This window comes from Euprymna scolopes, chromosome 9 (genome assembly GCF_053919585.1).
Source record: "Euprymna scolopes isolate OS-2025 chromosome 9, ASM5391958v1, whole genome shotgun sequence".
Taxonomy (NCBI): Eukaryota; Metazoa; Mollusca; class Cephalopoda; order Sepiida; family Sepiolidae; genus Euprymna; species Euprymna scolopes.
In genome coordinates this window covers 128,622,483-128,630,715 of record NC_136490.1, presented here as the reverse complement: position 1 = coordinate 128,630,715, position 8,233 = coordinate 128,622,483, and the positions used below count along the sequence as shown (strand labels likewise).

Sequence of the window (8,233 nt, the reverse complement as noted above, 5' to 3'; positions counted from 1 at the left end):
TGCGTGTGTGTACGAAATAATAATGTGAAAGGAGTTACTTCAATCAGATCGGTGATTGATGTCGGTAAACACTAGACCCTTCTCCTTTGTTGGTTTTAAAACCGGCGGTAATGATGTTATTTCAATCTTTTGTGCCCTATTAAAGAGTTTAAACTGAACGAAACTTACGTATTGTTAAGTATACGAAAACAGTTCGAGTGTAATTCTTTTGAAATTATATATATATATATATATATATATATATATATATATATATACATATATATATACACATATATATACATATATATACACATATATATATCTATATACACATATATATATACATATATATATACACACACACACAGACACACACACATATATATATATATATATATATATATATATATATATATATATATATACAGACAAGCAAACATATATATACACTGACACACACACATTATATATATATATATATATATATATATATATATATATATATATATATATATATATACATAATGTGTGTTTATATATATATATATATATATATATATATATATAGTGTTTGCTTGTTTGTATATATATATATATATATATATATATATATATATATTACTCCTAGCAATTGTTTTTCTGTGTGTGTATTGATATTCATATTATTAAAACCCAGTTTTCTATTTATTTAAAAAAATACAACTTTGTTATATATGGGTTGTGGAATTGCATTCATCTGCAGAAGATCGAACTAATTTAAATATTCTTTTTAAATCTATTTTAATTAATTCCCTATTAGTTTTTTTTTCAATTTTCTTATGGGATGATCATCTTTAGTTAACTATTACGTGTAATTATATTCAGGCAGATATTCTACATAGTTTATACTTGCGTAATATTTGCGTAAAAAAGTTACCGCAAACGTAAACCTCTTTCTATATATATATTTATGCATGCGTATATATATATTTGCTTAAAAAATTTGCCTACCAAACTTCTCTGTCAGTTTTTGGTCTGCAAGTCGAATCCATACGAAACCTCATATTTGGGTTTTAGCCGTGAAAAATCGGTGCAAAAGTGTGAAGATTAAAAAAATGGAATTTGTCAGGCGAAGGTAGAACGACGGCATTATGAATATGCGTAATGTAATAGCTATTGATATATGTTTTCATTTTTAGTCTTGGAGTCAACATGTCTTCATAGCTCAGGATTTAACGTCAAAGGAAAAAGTAAATCGTAAGCTAAACGTTGTGGTTTCAATTCTCGGTGGTTGGCGCAAGAGTCACTTTTTTTTTTAAACTTTTTAAATCATTACTATATATTGGGTCCAATATAATATAGTAATAAATACGAAATCTTCATTAAACAAAATATGATATTTAAGCGTATTTTACGAACAGGTAATGCCGGGCAGCCTGCTTATGTGCGTGTATATATATATATTTTACATAGAAGTCACCGCTTATCAAGGCCCGGAGGCAAATCAAGGATACGGGTTATATATATATATATATATATATATATATATATATATATATATATATATATATATATATACATATATAAGCAGGACGTTGCGCAAAATTGAAGGAAGGACTTTTTATCCTTTAGCGTCCGATCCCTTTTCTTCTTTTTTTTTCTTTTTTTTTTTACATTAATTCAATTGCAACGTTCATTAGTGTGTGAAAATAAAGAGACATTAATTGAAATATGTTCTAACACATCACGTACCTTTAACCTCCTGGAGACACACTCAGAGTTTCCAGGAAATCGATGAGGGACCCTATGTTCTCCTGTTTAAAGAGCTGAAACCCTTTATCAAAATTTCTTTCTTTTTCTCTCTTTTAATTCTATAATTGAATGATAGGTTAATGAAATAAAATGAATTCAAATGTATTTAATTTTTACGAATGTGAAGCGTGCATGATTATCCTTCAATAAATTTGGAGCACACTTTGATAAAAATAAAATATTCATATAATCTCGGTAATTTATGGCTACCAGAGTCTATCTGCAAAACCATCGAAGTTCATAAATAGACATGAACTAAAAACTTCATATACGGTAGAACCCTGGAATACGGTGGCCCTAGGATAAGAGTTTTGTAGGTTACGATGTGGAATACAGTGTTTTTCGGCCCCTGATTACTATATTTACCCCACCTTACGATGTTATTTATAGTGATATTTGATTATATACATGTGTATTATATACTGTACTGTATTTTGTTATTAATTTTATGCCGTATCCCGGGGTTATACTGTATGTAAATTATAGTTCATCTCTCTTTCTCTTTCTCTCTCTAACATATATATATCTAATATATAAAAAGCTTTATGTCTGTCTGTCTTCATATTTTCAACTATATCTCTTCGAAACTAAAAATCGCAGAGTGGACCTAGGGGCCTCAAATGATTGGATTTTAATGGACCGTTCTTTTATGGATGTTTAGCCGGTTAAAATAGTTTTTAAGGGGTCAAAATTGAACAAAGTCATTATACATTTTGTACATTGATCTTAGTTTATTTTTTATTTTTAATTTTAAATAACTTCATAAGCGTGTCACGTTGGTACAGTGGTAACATCACCAGCTTTGAATGCTATACTTTTGCTTTCGGTTTCGATTCTAGCTGATGGCACCCAAATACTATTTTTTTTTTACTTTTGAAATCACAACTTTATAATAATATATATGAAATCTGGACAAATTAAAATATCTTTAAGCATATCTTACGACCGGACAAAGCCGGGCACCCTTGCTTTATATATATATATATATATATATATATATATATATATATATATATATATATATATATATATAAAGTGAGAATGTGTATGTGTGTGTGAGGACAACTCTCAACCTATATATTCAACGAATTTTTGATCTGCAGACTTGATACTTGGTGTATAGGGTATTCAGACATGTGGACGCTTTTCAATCGGTTTTCATTCGGAAAAATGGCTGCTAAAGAGTCAAAATTTAAAAATTTGGTACTTGGAAAGTTATCGAATTTTTATCTGAAAACTGTTTTACGAGGTTTGAAATCACTTTTTAAATCGTGGTCAGCTGGTCTAATGGCTATCGTACTTGGCTGACTGTCTTTAGGTTTTGGTTTCGATCTCGGCTCGAGTATTTTTTTTTTTTCACTTACAAACAAATCATAATACATGTAAATGCCTCAGTTTCGTTTTTTACTTCAGTTTTTAAAAGAAAGTTTACGTTACATTTGATACCGGGAAACGCCGGTACCTCTTCTAGAAGATTATATATATATATATATATATATATATATATATATATATATATATATATATATATATATATATATATATATATATATATATATATATATGCTATTTATCAGTGCCTTAATATTTGTTTTTAAGACTTTTTTTCTTACTTATTTTTATCACACGCACACAAAACATGCTAAAATATTTCTCAGTTTTGGGACTGAGTTATGTTTGAAAACATTTCTATTTTAATGCTTCTAATTGCAAATGACAGAACAACCATCTATTAAATTTTATTTATCATTTTCACCCTCTTTTATTGTATGTTTTTGATCCTCTAATATTTGATCAACAACATCATGCCCAACAGTTTCAAACATCTCTCTCACACAAACGCACGTGCGTTCACTTTAAAATAATAAAGAAATTAAGCCATTTAGACAAAACTGGGATAGTCCATTATAACTAAAAGGAAATATCACTTTAGTAGTATTACTGTTTAACGCGAAAAGAGAGAAACGGTAGAAAGGAATTTACGGGGATTTTTTTTTTCTAGCTTAAATTAGAATTAGATTATTTTTATTTAGTTTTTTTTAATTTTTTTTAAATTTTAAATTAATAGAATATTTGTAAAAAGAAAAGGAAAGAAACTTTCGTGTAAAATGGTTTAGTTACATGTTAAAATCTTAAATCTAATGCAAACGTTACTCAATTTGGTTTAACACGAGACATTTATAAAGAGAAACGACATTGGACTATTGTCTATTGTGTGTGTGTGTGTGTGTGTGTGTGTGTGTGTGAGAGAGAGATACAGAGAGAGAAGTGGGAGAGAGAGAGAGAAGAGGGCAAAGACTATTGTGGGTAAGCAAAAAAAAACAAAAAACAAAAAACAATTGTGTTATCATTACAGATCTTTATCTAAAGTGCTGCCACTCGACGGGGAGCAGAAATTAATGCATAACTCATACCCCCCCCCCAAAAAAAAAGAAAGAAAAAAAATTAAATTATTTACTGATAACAGTGTTACGTCGTTCGGAAGAACAAATAAATAAAAAGTAATCTGTATTCAAAAAAAAAAAAAGTAAGAAAAAAAAAACATGCAAATCTAGAAAGCGATCAAATTGCACGCGCCTCCTCACAACAAGTGCGAACACATGTTGTGTGTCCGTGTGTCCGTCGTGTATAGTTATGTTAAAATGAATAGAAACATTTTAGAATCCGAAAAGACGAGAAAGTCACCCAACAAAACTTGGGATGGGGGACGTAAACTGCACTATTGGCGACGCAAACTATTTTAAAGAAATACAGTTCGGAAATTAATACAAAAATAATATATTTTGGGATCATCTACATATTTTTGTGGCCCATTTGCGTTAAAATATATAGTATCTCATAGAAAATATAAGCATAGCATCTTAAGTTACCGTAAATATCAATTCTGAGCAATGTAATACATGGATAGCCGTTTACGTACCTTACTTCTTGTAGTGCTTGTTAAAGAGAGAGTGACAGATCGAGTTTTTTTGATATGTGGTTTTAAGCAAGAAAAATAGTACTTACTTGTCATGTCGAAAATAGTAATATATCCAAAAATTACGAAACCTCATCGAGCAGAAAATTGTTTATAGTTAAAAGCACTTTTACGGACAATTTTGGGAAATTGCATTTTCTCTAGATGTGAACGCCTTGAAGATTGCGAATATAGAGGACATATTTATCTCCTTTTCTTTAATGGCTAGCGTTTTGTTTTTGATTATAGCGATAGATTTCTTTTTACTAAAAAAAAAAGCATAAGTTCTACACGATGAATTTTCTTCATTTTAGGATATATTACTATTTTCGATGTGACATTTAAGTGCGTACTGGCGTTTTTGCTTCAAACCACATATTTAAAAAAAAATCGATCTATTAATGACAACAGTTTCGAAGGCTTATAACTTATATAAAATATTTTTAACGCAAATAGATCACAAATAATTGAAATTAAAATTCGCTAATTTTCCAACTGTATTTTCCCTTTGAAAATGATTGATGCCGGCAATAGTAACGTTTACCTTTGGTATAAAAATGTCAAACGATTTTGAAAGCGATAAAATGTTATTGACGTCCGGTTGCTCTATTTTTGTTTACCTTTTACCACATGTTATCCTTATTTATACGCATTCTCTTTTTTACATCTCTCTTTCTAAAGAGTCACTAATACCCCAAAAGCTATTTGAGGATAAGAGTTAATGAGATGGATAGATTGTCATTTGGATGATGAAGAATATTATGAGAGGATTGAAAGTAAATGCGATTGAGTCATTCGCAAAAGCATGAATTAGACATTACCTCTTCCTTCAAGAGAAGAGATCTTGACGGATTCAGTCCCGCAATGTTGTCAGCCAGAGGACTAGAAACTTACTTTCTGCAATAGAAGGCAGCTAAGTAAGTATATATATATATATATATATATATATATATATATATATATATATATATATATATATATATATATATATATATATATATATATATAATTATTATTATAATTATTTTTTAATAGCTACAGACACTAGTATTTCATCATTTCAGAAATCATCAGGTTGACACGATTACCGCCGGTCGGGAGATTCGAATCCGGCAATGAAGCCATTTCTGACTCCATTAGCAAGGAACAAACCCACACGGGCAACGTTAATCGCGAGAAATACAGTTGAAATTTAAACATTTATTTTTAAATATCAAGACGGTGATAGTGATCTAATGATTATGACATGATCTGCGCATGTAAGCTTAATATATATATATATATATATATATATATATATATATATATATATATATATATATATATATATATATATATAACATTTTCATTTTCTTTTATAAACATTTTTCTTCAATTTTTTTTTTCATTTCAAGGGGGAAAAACAAACTTTTTAACTGTTTTTTTCCGAGGAACATACATTTGTCTCTGATACGTTGTTTGGTGGGCTTACCCTATTCAACAAAAAACACGTGTAAGACGTACTTCATAAAAATATGAATAAAATGTTATGGGTGCGAATAAATGACAATTTCTGAGTAAATAAATATACGGGGTGGAATAAACTGAGGTAAATAGAGGTGTATTAACAAATGCAATAAGAGACCAGACTCAGTGAATTAAAAAAAAAAAAAAAAAAAAAGAGGAAATTATGTTCGGACATTTTTTTTTATGAAGATCGATAATTTATAGTATCTAGTTTATTGCGACTACTATTCCGCTTTTTGTTGATACTTTCACAAGGTTTCACCTTCGATCAGTTGCAACTTTTTGAACTTGTCGAACTCGGGAACTTGTACGAAGTCTTGATCTGAACCAAAGTTTAACTCTCACTGAAATAGGCCGGAGGTTACACCAGCCGGGACACTGTGAAAATAGCAACCCAATATAAAAAAAAAAAAGTAATAATAATCGGACGAACGGCACAAAATAAGAGAAGACGAACAGTAAACTGCGTAACAAGCATTTTGGGATGAAGAGAGAGAAAAAATTACTAAACGAATTCAATGACAAGTTAAAAGAAATATGTGTAAGAAAAAAAAAATCTGTGTAAGTTGGTAATAAGTGTTTATGTGTGAGCGTGAGCGTCTGAAGTGTGTACAAATTATTATTATTTTTTTTTAAATAATGTAAAATAAGAAAAAAGTATTTATAATAAATATCAGTTTTAAATGTTACTGTTAACCTTTTTTCCTTCAATTTTTTGTGTGTACATGGAAAATCGTTTAATATAACGTACATCCGAAATTGTCTAAACAAACAATCCAAAAATAATAGATAAATAAATAAATAAATAAAAAATAAACACACAACTCACCTCTGCCGTAGATATTGTGAACGTTAGTCCGAAAAAAAATAACGGCTCGCAAAGAAGATGGACCAGAAAAACTGATAGCGAAGAAAAAGTGAAGTTATTTGTGTTACAAGAACAACAGGCACGGACGCGCGTTTGTTATTTGCGATGGTGGCCAGGTGCGCGCCGCTCCGCTGCTGTAACTGCTTTGCTGCTGATAACGGTGGCGATGATGATGATGATGATGATGACGATGAAGAAGATGATGGTGGTGGTGATGCTGTTACGTGCTGCTGATGAAGACGGTGATGATGATTAGCACTTTTCTTACGATGTTGTATCGATGGACGATCCTATATAGTAAATATATACCACGCACACTTATCAAATACAACGTTTGCAGCTTTTTCAGGGGTGATGATATGATGTATATTTTTGTAACTATTTGATATTATTATTATTATTATTATTGTTGTTGTTGTTGTTGTTGTTGATGATGTTGTTGTTTAGTTTTTAATGCTATTGGATTGTCATAACGATATTTGATGAAGGCGTTGCTATGGAACCAGGTGTTGAAATGACGTGAGCAGCAGTTTTATAAGAAACGAGCGAGTACACAATAACAAAACAGTCCCCTCAAAAAGTGCTTGCTTGTAAGAGGAAAGAGAAAGATGATACCGTCCCAGTCCAACTTGAAATATTAATAATAAATAAATAATAGTAAATAAATACCTAGAACAGAATAGTTACGGTAGTAAATTATTTATTCTGTTGTTGTTTAGGTTATTTTGCTTTTAGTAAGATTTCAAAATCATCCAAACTCTTCAACGATCGATTTTTTGTGTGTGTATGGCGGGTTTGTTGTTTGATTTTGTTTTGTTTATGTATAGTTGGGTTTCTCTGCGAAATTATGATGTTAGGTGACCGCGCGTGTTGTATATTGTATACACGGATATACTGCTTTAAACAAACTATGTAGACAGTTTGGCAATAATTTTCTTTTTTTTTTTCTTTTTCGTTTTCTTCTCCCTAACCAAATGTGTCGTCGTAGAATATATAAAGCCCAAGAAAAAGTGACTCCGAATCGAACAATATAAGAACGTATAAGATTTACTGTAGCAGGGTTACTAGTAACGGCGGCGGTGTTGGCGATGATTCCTGTTAGAAATTTGTTTTTTTTTTTGTTTTTTTTG

The 8,233-nt window shown here is 30.0% G+C and overlaps 1 protein-coding gene across 4 annotated transcripts in view; it reads right to left on the bottom strand.

Annotated features, from left to right (window-relative positions):
- The window catches only part of LOC145284828 (myocyte-specific enhancer factor 2C-like), a 347,716-nt gene extending 340,257 nt beyond the window's left edge, over nucleotides 1-7,459 (bottom strand). For 2 of the 4 annotated variants that reach the window (XM_080133798.1, XM_080133802.1), the window contains exon 1: nucleotides 7,065-7,459. The gene's annotated coding sequence lies outside the window, so the exon portion shown is untranslated. The remainder of the gene's footprint in view (nucleotides 1-7,064) is intronic. The other 2 variants (XM_080133806.1, XM_080133805.1) reach the window with 2 other exon arrangements.
- Between the last annotated feature and the right edge of the window lie 774 nt (nucleotides 7,460-8,233).